The sequence below is a fragment of the Chrysochloris asiatica genome, unplaced genomic scaffold (genome assembly GCF_000296735.1).
Source record: "Chrysochloris asiatica unplaced genomic scaffold, ChrAsi1.0 scaffold00320, whole genome shotgun sequence".
NCBI classification, from domain to species: Eukaryota; Metazoa; Chordata; class Mammalia; order Afrosoricida; family Chrysochloridae; genus Chrysochloris; species Chrysochloris asiatica.
The window spans coordinates 102,903-110,864 of NW_006408838.1; the positions used below are offsets into that span (position 1 = coordinate 102,903).

Below are 7,962 nucleotides of genomic sequence, written 5' to 3' on the forward strand. Positions count from 1 at the left end.
GAGAAAAGATTGAAGTTGTCAAGGACTTCATTCTTCTTGAATTGACTATCAACACTCACTGAAGCAGCAGTCAAGAGATCAAACTACATATTGCATTAGGCAAATCTGCTGCACAAGACCTTTTAAAGTGTTCAAGAGCAAAAATGTCAGCTTGAGGACTAAGGTGCGCCTGACCCAAGCCATGGTATTTTCAGTAACCTCATCTGCATGTGAAAGCTGGACAGTGAATAAGGAAGACAGTAGAATTGATGCTTTTGAGTTATGGTGTTGGAGAATATTGTACGTGTCATGGGCTGCCAAAAGGACAAATAGATGTGTTGGAAGAAATGCAGCCAGAGTGCTCCTTGGAGGATAGGATGGTCAAACTTCGTCTCTCATACTTGGGACCAGTCTCTGGAGAAGGATATCATGTTTGGTAATACGGTGGGTCAGAGAAAAAGAGGAAGATTCCCCAGCGAGATGGACTGGCGAAGTGGCAGCATCAATGGGCTCAGGCGTGGTAACAATTGTGAGGTTGGCCCAGGATCAGGCAGTGTTTTGTTTTGTTGTGCATAAGGTCACTATGAGTTGGTACCAACAACAACATTATGTTAAGTAGGACCTGAAGACCTCTGTTGAAATAATCCAACTACTATAGATTTTTTTGGAAAGAAAAATAATTAGCATGATTATGTGTAGTAATCCCTTTTACATTAAAAAATGGTATTAATTGCCAGCATGTCTCATTCTTTCCGACAGCATGTCTCGTTTCTTCTGCCTTCAGTGTCTCACATACATTATTTATGTACGACATGGTCTCGTGTTTACATATGATGGTGGATCTCTAGCTTCAGGTGCTCAATTTGTCTTGCGCGAACACAGCCGGCGCTTCAGCAGGACAACAGGAGAGGATGTGTAAAGAGGGCATGTGATCTCAGATTCCATCCCGACCCGAGGGCAGTACGCGGCGAGAGCCGCGGCTCTTCAACTTCGATTGGGGAAGAAGCTACAGAGCGCGCCACTCCAAACCCGCGCGGCCGCCTCCCAGCGCAGCGCTTCTTTCTCTTCCTCCCCGAGGCCTCACATCTTAGACTCCCGAGCAGCATGGAAGGGGGGGAGGGGCGTGAGTGAGGAGGGGCTCCTCTGGGAGCGGCGGGGAATTCCCCCTTCCACCGAAAGTTCCCGATTGTTCACCGGCCACACGTCAGCAGCAGGGGGTAATCCCCCGTCTCCAGCTGCTCTTGACGTCACCGTGCGGAGCCACCGCCCCCCGCGCTCCCCTGCCTCACGGACCTCCTCGAAGCCCCGCCTCCAGACAGAGCCACGCCCTCCTCACCTCCCCCTAGGCTCCGACGTAGAAGGCGGAGTTTTCTTGACCTAGGCGTGAGCGGTTGCTTGAGCCAGAAGGTTCTCGTGTGAGGTTGCTCCTCCTGCTGCCCCGCCCAGTAGGTTCCTTCGCACAGCTTTTTCCTCACTCATTCTCCCTCCTCCTTCTCCTAGCTCCGCCTTAACCCCCCCTCCTCCTTTACCCGCCCAGTTCCTTCCTTGCCTCGCCACCTTCCACGATCTCGCGAGACTTGGCCCAGAACATTGCGGATCGGGTCGGCGCCATTTTGGGACTGAGACTGGTTGTGGGGGAGGGAAAAGCGGCAAAAGGGGATTATTCAAAGTACCGAAAACCTCTTCCCGGGATCAAGCGCAGCGGCACCCCCAGGCCAGGGGCACCTCTGGTGGGCCAGAAGGTAACACCGTTCTCTGGGCTCTGCGTCGGAGTCGGGGAGGAGGGGGGTGCCCGTGTCGGCGTTTGGATTTGAGGGGCCGGGAGCGGCGTTGGCGACGCGAGGTGTGAGGCTGCCCGTGCACTCGGGGGGAGGGGGCCGGGCAGCAAAGCAAAGAAGGGATGGAGGCGCGGGAAGGCCCCTCGAGGTATTGACTTGATCCCGGAGGCCGGAGGTGCACGGTGGTGGGGAGGGGTAGCTGGCTTAGCCCTGGCGGCTGATGGGGGGTGGTGGTGGCGGAGGCAGGGAATAGGTCCGACATCCCGTGTACTCGGTCTTCCTTCCGCCGGCCTTTGGCCCACGCCCGCCTCCTTTTGCACCAGTACAGGGCTCGGGCGGAGGGAGCCGAGGCCGCGTTGTGGCCTTCGGCTGTTTCTTCGGCCGCGCGCCCGCTCTCCCCGGTCCTGGCACTTGCCGGGCACTGGGGCGAAGTGCTACCTCGTTCCTCTCAGCTCTGTGGGGAGTGTATCTGTGCCCTTTGGGGGAGCGGTTCTCTCTATACCTGGTTCACAGGAAGGGCTTGGTATCTTCCACCCCCTCAGTGTTGGGAGAAACCGGTTTTCTTCATTCTAGGAAATAGGAACCTGCAGCTTTATTTCACTACTACCCATGGAAACGGGGAAGTCTCTCTGGCGAATTGAAAAAAATCATTTGGCCCCTCTATTCTCAGTGGAAAGGTGTTTGGAGGGAACGTCTTGCCTTTTTCTACCTTTAGCTTTCGAAGTTACATTAACTAATGCTTCCGGGCAGCACACCTGTCCGTTTGTTTTCCTGGGGATAGAAAGTAAGAGGAAACCTTTAATAAGATTGTGTGCCAGATCTTATTTTTAATATGCACCCACAAAGTTGAATAAGGTTAGCTTAAATAATGTCCTCAAATTTGATACCCCCAGCCTTTCCCCCCCAGTTCACATCGGTACTGTCCGAGGAACTCGGCCTTGGACCCTTCCCCGCCTCTCCTCCAAGCCCTTTCCTTCAGGAGCCTTTTACTGGGTGTTTGCGGGGCAAAGTTCTTTTCTAGGTCCAGTTGAATGAAAACAAGTGAATTTCTCTTCAGACATTGACTCTTTAGGGAAGGGATTGGTTTTACAGTTCAAAATCAAAACTCAGTGTGTAATTTGTTTTTTTTTTCCCCTTTTATAACTTTTTCAGGTGATTGAATTACTCAGATAAGAAGATCATCTTCTAGGTTTTTTTTTGTGTTTGTGTGTTTAGAAGGCCCCGGATATTTGAAGTGGCCATTTTGGAATTACAATGGTTTTGGATATTTTTGTTCCCGAAGTTTATTAAAATTGGCAAGAATCATCTCTGAAGTGAATTGATAATAGTGAACAATTCAACAAGCTACCTAAAAAGAGACCAGGCATTTCTTCAGTATTTTGGTTCAAACGGATTATCTAACTGGTTAAAGTATTTCAGCTGGTGGAATTTTTGCTGCTTACCCCCTGCCCCCTGTTGGTGTTCTTCAGCCCAAACTGTGAGATACTTTTGATTTGTGTACTGAGTAGTTTCAGCAGTTTCAAATTACTGTTCAAATATTGCTGACATTTCATGGTAGTTTATTTTTACCTTTATTAAAAGTTTTAGGAATTTTTGATCGCACCCTTTTCGTGCCACAATGGGACAGCTTTTCTAAATGAAGACATTTGAAGAATACAGAGTTTTTTCCCTTTTATCTTTTATTTACGTGGAAATTTAAGATGTTGCAGTTTCCCAGCAGCATGGTAGTATTGAGATAGCTATATGTCTCCTTGTATATGCTGATGTTTAGGAATGTTCTTCAGATGTGAAATTTTCTTTTTGTTTTTGGGCTCATAAATTGGATATTTCATGGGGAGAGGATAAATACAACAGTGACAAGTACATGGAATAATAAAGAAGACAGGCACAGGAGACTTTATAATCTTAAATCCAAGGAACTTGGCTAATTCTGGACATAGCCATATGAAAACTTTACAGAAATATGGGTAGCTGACTTGAAGTAACTCTATGTCAAATAGTCATAGGTTAAGGATCTTCAAAGAACTTGGAAATTATTTCAGAGGATATAAAATAAAAAAACAAACTGGAAAACATAAAGATTACAGAAGAAAAACCAACACCTTCCTGTGCAGTCCTGTTGGAATTTGTAAGTACTATTTGGTGAGCAAATTAAATATTCATATGTAAACTGAATGAGAGTCAAGTTTATTCTATGGTGTGCTTAGAAACCTTTCAGTTTTTTACCATCATAATGTTTGGCGTCATTTTCCTGGACAGTCTGAAAATAACTACTAATGACCATTGTCTGAGTAAATTAAAATGCAGGTAAAGAAGACTTAATAATATTTCAGATTCGAAAGTCCTAAGACATAAGGGTCTTACAGGTAAAAACTAAATTCCTGTGATCATATGCTCCTTAGTATGCTTTATGGATTTATGGTTTGATGCATTGGTGGGAAGATAGGGCAAACTCCCAATAAATACTTGATAGGTAGTTTACATCCTAAATGTGAGGAATTATTGTAGTTTTAGTGTTCCAGTTTAGAGCTAGTATTTTAAATCTAATGTTTCCTAACATTTTAATACATTATAGAACATTTTTTAAGCCATTGACATGGTTTGGTGTTTCAAATTATTTTTGAGAATTTATTTTCAAAAAGAAACAAAACAACAACAACAACAACAACAACAAGCGTGACCAGGAGCAGAAACCAAGAGGAACTGAGCAAGCTGTATTAAGAATTTCTAAAATAACTTAAAAAATGAGTATACTTTTTCTTTTGAAGATTATGCTGGCTTAAGTTTATAAGCATAGCTTTTTAAAAAGTTGTAAATATTAATTGCTGTAATAGACATCCTTTTTTGACAAATGAGAGAATTGTCTTTTAATGATATTTGTATTTTTCATGATTCAGTGATGTTTAAATCAAAATGATTAAATTTAGTATTCCAATGACTCAGGCAAAAAACGGTTGAATGTTTTTTTAAAAAATTCACAAAAATTTATCTTTTAAAAAAACCCCATGAGTATTGGCAATTTTTGAGCCTATTACCAAGGTTATCTCAATAACTTGTCAGTTCTTATTTAGGAACAGAACTTTTGCTAAACGTTGAAGGCTTTTAGCTCACTTGTTGCAAAAGAGTAGAGTCCAAAAGAATGTAGGTATGTTCATGTATAGAATTTATTTCCTGAACTAAAATTGAGATTAGAGAGTTTACTAATTCCCTCTAGTAATGAACTAGGTTGTAAGTGCTTTCTAAGAGTTGTGTGTAGTATTTCTAGTGGCGTTTCTACCACATTTCTACAAATGTGGCTGAAGCATCCTCTCTCCCCTTTTCACTTATTTTATGCATTCCTCAATTTAATGCCTTCTCAAGTTTCTTGTCGAAGAGTATTATCTTAAAAGTGATTAAGAAGTTGAACTGAAAATAATGACCTTTATTCATACAGTTTGGACCACATTAAATTATTTTCTTTTAAATTGCTCCTATTGATGATGTTAAGTGCTGTTGAGTTGGTTTGACTCAAGCGACCCTGTATAGGGTTTCCAAGAGCGGCTGGTGGGTTTGAACTGCCTATCTCGTGGTTATCAGTGCAGTGCTTATTAGACAGTGTCACATTAGTATAAAGATTACTCCAGAGACCAGGAGTTTTAACAATTAATTTTAATCCTTGCATGTTGTTGTTTTTAAATGCTAGTGAGTAGGTTCCAACTCACAGTGATCCTGTATAGGGTTTCTGAGGAGCGCCTGCTGAGCTTGAACCACTGATCTTGCTGTTCAAACTGACCTTCAATCCAGTGCATTAACCTGCAGTGCCACACCTGGACAGTCTTTGTAACATTTGTAAACTTTATGTCAGCTGTACAAGGACAAGTTCACTTATTTGAATATTTTGACAAATATTTTTAATATTTGATTTTCTAGTAATTGAAATATACATATAGCATAATGGTTTCATGTGGGACTGCTAACCACATGGTCAGTAGTTAGAATGTACCAGCCATACTCCACCTGAGAAAGGTCAGTCTTTCAGCTACAGTGAAAATTTACAGCCTCGGAAATCTGTCTGAGTCGGAACCAACTTGACTGAACATCACCATTAGTTAGTAATTGGAGCAGTTGCTGAACTGCTTTTTCATTCAGACCAAACCACACCCAGTGCCATCCTAGTGACCCTACAGGACAGAGTAGAACCGCCCCATAGGATTTCAGAGGCTGTGAATCTCTTCCGAATTAGACAGCTTCATCTTTCTCCCACTCCTTGGCTGGTGGGTTTGAATGGTCAAACTGACTGTTGACAGCTCAACGCTTAACCCATGACATCACCAGGGCTCCTCTACTTTTACTCCTCTCCCTTTTTTTTCCTGCCTTGTTCTCCTTTATGTCTAAAAATAATAATCATATTGGCTAAGTTATAGATTATGATCATGTTACATGTTTTGCTGTGTGTTTTACATGGCATATCTTAATTTTTACAATAGTCCTATGGAGGAAAGCATGTTTATATTTACAGTGGTGGTGGTGTTGGTGTTAAGTCCCATTGAGTCAATCCGACCCATAGCTACCCTGTATAGGGTTTCCGAGGAGCAGCTGGTGAGCTTGAACTGCTGACCTTGCAGTTCAAACGGCTTTGCAGTTTGGTGTGTTAACTCATAACACCACACTAGGACTCCATTTACAATGGTATAGACGAGAAAAATAAAGATTTAGGGAGGTTGAACCTGGGAGAAAGTTGGTTAGGATGCAGTTGGAGTCCTGACAAAGTCTCCAAGCAGTCTGACTTCCAGAGCACATACTCTTAATTACTGTGCCATACTTGCACTGCCTTTGAGTGGATTTTATTTTACTAAATTAATTTTTGTTAATTATTCCTGGTGTTTTTGGTTTTCTCTGTATACCATTTCTCTTTGGTTAATATTGATTGCTAGATACTTAAGGGACTTGGAAATAAGGTAAAAGATGGAAGACTAACTACTGTTGGTTTTGCTGTTTGATAGTAGATATTTGAATGCTAGCTTTAGTTAGCTAAAAATTGAAATGTGATTTCCGATTATATATTTAGATCTCATTCACTCATAGCTGCTTTGCACAGTTATGGTGCTAAGTGCATATTTTGTTTTGCTTTTTCTGTGTTTTTTTTAAACTGAGACTACTACATGGATTTTTATGTTTAAAGCTGCTGACACTTTAAAATTGAGAAAGAAAAGAACAGAGCAGAATAAAGAAAAGAAAAGAAAAAAAAGGGAGAGTTATAGGGCAAGGTGATAGGGTAGCAACCTTTAGTCTGAAAGCAAAATAAGCAAGTGGAAGATAGCCTAAACTCAGACCAGATTATTTGTCTTTGACCCAAACAACTTTTGTTTCAATTTTGGCAAAAAATGTTTAGATTCAGGTATGGTTGAGGTATAGGTGCTGAAGAAGGGTAATAACTGGGAATTGGAAAGGAGACTTTGGTTTTGGATATGTAATATCTGGAAAAGGGCTTGTTTAATCTTGCATATCCTCCTCATCTCTTTTGGCTGTAGTTTCTTCATTAAATTGTTTGAAATATTGTATATGAATGCTCTTTGTCAATTTTGAAGTTAATATAGTATAGATGGAAAGTTTTATTCTTACCCTAATACTTTTAAGTTTCTGCTTCGTGCATTCTATGTACCAGGCATATTTCTTCTTTCCAGTTCTTGTTTCTGTTGTTAATGGCTTACTGGTATCCCATTCATGCTAACCTAAAATTGCATCTTTGACTTCTCCCTTGTGTTTATGACATATAACTCTGGCTTCTCATTTTCAAATTAATTTGCTATCTTAACTTGGTCCTTGAATCAGGCAGTAACCTACTGATTCATTGTCTCATCTACAACCCCTTTTAGTTTGTCTTGTAACCCGAAAAACCAATCTTAAGATACATCCCTTGATTTTGTTACTTTAGCAACTCTTGTTAGATGCCATCGAGTTGATCCCGACTCACAGAGATCCTGTATAAGGTTTCCAAGCTTGTGGATTTGAACCACTGATCTTGTGGTTAGCAGTCCAATACTTAGCCAACAGTGCCACACTAGGACTCCTTAGCAGCATTTTTTTGTTAGGTGCCATCGAGTTTGTTCTGATTCATAGTGACCCTGTATAGGGTTTCTGAGGGTGGCTGGTGGGTTTAACCACTAGCCTTGTGGTTAGCAGTCTAGTGCTTATCCTAGAGCGCCACACCAGTATTCCTAGCAAC

The 7,962-nt window shown here is 41.9% G+C and overlaps 1 protein-coding gene across 2 annotated transcripts in view; it reads left to right on the top strand.

The window, feature by feature from the left end:
• Positions 1-1,451: 1,451 nt before the first annotated feature.
• Positions 1,452-7,962, top strand: part of LOC102834402 (vasculin-like) — a 133,366-nt gene continuing 126,855 nt past the window's right edge. For both annotated transcript variants that reach the window (XM_006875333.1, XM_006875336.1), the window contains exons 1-2: positions 1,452-1,721; positions 2,910-3,885. The gene's annotated coding sequence lies outside the window, so the exon portion shown is untranslated. The remainder of the gene's footprint in view (positions 1,722-2,909; positions 3,886-7,962) is intronic.